Source organism: Arachis stenosperma, chromosome 5, assembly GCF_014773155.1.
Source record: "Arachis stenosperma cultivar V10309 chromosome 5, arast.V10309.gnm1.PFL2, whole genome shotgun sequence".
Lineage (NCBI taxonomy): Eukaryota > Viridiplantae > Streptophyta > Magnoliopsida > Fabales > Fabaceae > Arachis > Arachis stenosperma.
Genome location: NC_080381.1, coordinates 113,477,472 through 113,480,101, shown reverse-complemented (window position 1 = coordinate 113,480,101; position 2,630 = coordinate 113,477,472). Strand labels below are relative to the sequence as shown.

The 2,630-nt window shown below is 43.2% G+C and overlaps 1 non-coding gene across 1 annotated transcript; it reads left to right on the top strand.

The window, feature by feature from the left end:
* The first annotated feature begins 2,132 nt into the window (after positions 1-2,132).
* LOC130983667 (small nucleolar RNA R71) lies at positions 2,133-2,240 on the top strand. The gene has a single exon (XR_009087648.1). It is a non-coding gene; the product is annotated as a small nucleolar RNA R71 (small nucleolar RNA).
* The last annotated feature ends 390 nt before the right edge of the window (positions 2,241-2,630 follow it).

The window sequence follows — 2,630 nt, the reverse complement described above, 5'->3', positions numbered from 1 at the left end:
GTGGTAGAGGTGATTGGTGAATGGGTGAAGAAGAAGAGAGAGGGTGGTGGGGTAGGTGGGGATCCTGAGGTGTCAAGGAAAAGTCATCCCTGCACCAAATGGCATGCAAAATCATGTTTTGAGCCAATTCTGGCATTAAACGCCGGGCTGGTGCCCCTTTCTGGCGTTAAACGCCCAGAATGGTGCCAGACTGGGCGTTAAACGCCCAACTGCTAACCTCACTGGCGTTTAAACGCCAGCAACATCTTCCTCCAGGGTGTGCTGTTTTTCTTCCTGTTTTTCATTCTGTTTTTGCTTTTTCAATTGATTTTGTGACTTCTCATGATCATCAACCTACAAAAAAAAACATAAAATAACAAAAGAAAATAGATAAAATATAACATTGGGTTGCCTCCCAACAAGCGCTTTTTTAATGTCAGTAGCTTGACAGAGGGCTCTCATGGAGCCTCACAGATACTCAGAGCAATGTTGGAACCTCCCAACACCAAATTTAGAGTTTGAATGTGGGGGTTCAACACCAAACTTAGAGTTTGGTTGTGGCCTCCCAACACCAAACTTAGAGTTTGACTGTGGGGGCTCTGCTTGACTCTGATTTGAGAGAAGCTCTTCATGCTTCCTCTCCATGGTGACAGAGGGATATCCTTGAGCCTTAAACACAAAGGATTCTTCATTCACTTGAATGATCAGTTCACCTCTGTCAACATCAATCACAGCCTTTGCTGTGGCTAGGAAGGGTCTGCCAAGGATGATGGATTCATCCATGCACTTCCCAGTCTCTAGGACTATAAAATCAGCAGAGATGTAATGGTCTTCAACTTTTACCAGAACATCCTCTACAAGTCCATAAGCTTGTTTTCTTGAGTTGTCTGCTATCTCTAGTGAGATTCTTGCAGCTTGCACCTCAAAGATCCCTAGCTTCCATTACAGAGAGGCATGAGGTTTACACTTGACCCTAAGTCACACAGAGCCTTCTTGAAGGTCATGGTGCCTATGGTACAAGGTATGGAAAACTTCCCAGGATCTTGTCTCTTTTGAGGTAATTTCTGCCTAGACAAGTCATCCAGTTCTTTGGTGAGCAAAGGGGGTTCATCCTCCCAAGTCTCATTTCCAAATAACTTGTCATTTAGTTTCATGATTGCTCCAAGGTATTTAGCAACTTGCTCTTCAGTGACATACTCATCCTCTTCAGAGGAAAAATACTCATCAGAGCTCATGAAAGGCAGAAGTAAGTCCAATGGAATCTCTATGGTCTCATTTTGAGCCTCAGATTCCCATGGTTCCTCATTGGGGAACTCAGAGGAGGCTAGTGCACGCCCATTGAGGTCTTCCTCAGTGGCGTCCACTTCTTCTCTTTCCTCTCCAAATTCGGCCATGTTGATGGCCCATCACTCTCCTTTTGGATTTCCTTCTGTATTGCTTGGAAGAGTACTTGGAGGGAGTTCAGTAATTTTCTTACTCAGCTGTCCCACTTGTGCCTCCAAATTCCTAATGGAGGACCTTGTTTCAGTCATGAAACTTTGAGTGGTTTTGATTAGATCAGAGACCATGGTTGCTAAGTCAGAGGGGTTCTGCTTAGAATTCTCTGTCTGTTGTTGAGAAGATGATGGAAAAGGCTTGCCATTGCTAAACCTGTTTCTTCCACCATTGTTGTTGTTGAAACCTTGTTGAGGTTTCTCTTGATTCTTCCATGAGAAATTTGGGTGGTTTCTCCATGAAGAATTATAGGTGTTTCCATAGGGTTCTCCTAAGTAATTCACCTCTTCCATTGAAGGTTTCTCAGGATCATAAGCTTCTTCCTCAGATGAAGCATCCTTAGTACTGCTTGGTGTATTTTGCATTCCAGACAGACTTTGAGAAATCAAATTGACTTGTTGAGTCAATATCTTGTTCTGAGCCAAAATGGCATTCAGAGTATCAATCTCAAGAACTCCTTTCTTCTGACTTGTCCCATTGTTCACAGGATTCCTTTCAGAAGTGTACATGAATTGGTTATTTGCAACCATTTCAATGAGCTCTTGAGCTTCTGTAGGCGTCTTCTTCAGATGAAGAGATCCTCCAGCAGAGCTATCCAAAGACATCTTGGATAGTTCAGAGAGACCATCATAGAAAATACCTATGATGCTCCATTCAGAAAGCATGTCTGAGGGACATTTTCTGATTAATTGTTTGTATCTTTCCCAAGCTTCATAGAGGGATTCTCCATCCTTCTGTCTGAAGGTTTGGACTTCCACTCTAAGCTTACTCAATTTTTGAGGTGGAAAGAACTTTGCCAAGAAGGCATTGACTAGCTTTTCACAAGAGTCCAGGCTTTCTTTAGGTTGTGAGTCCAACCATATTCTAGCTCTGTCTCTTACAGCAAAAGGGAATAGCATCAGTCTGTAGACCTCAGGGTCAACCCCATTAGTCTTGACTGTGTCACAGATTTGCAAGAACTCAGCTAAAAACTGATGAGGATCTTCCAATGGAAGTCCATGGAACTTGCAATTCTGTTGCATTAGAGAAACTAATTGAGGCTTAAGCTCAAAGTTGTTTGCTCCAATGGCAGGGATAGAGATGCTTCTCCCAAAGAAGTCGGGAGTAGGTGCAGTAAAGTCACCCAGCACCTTCCTTGCATTGTTGGCATTGTTGTT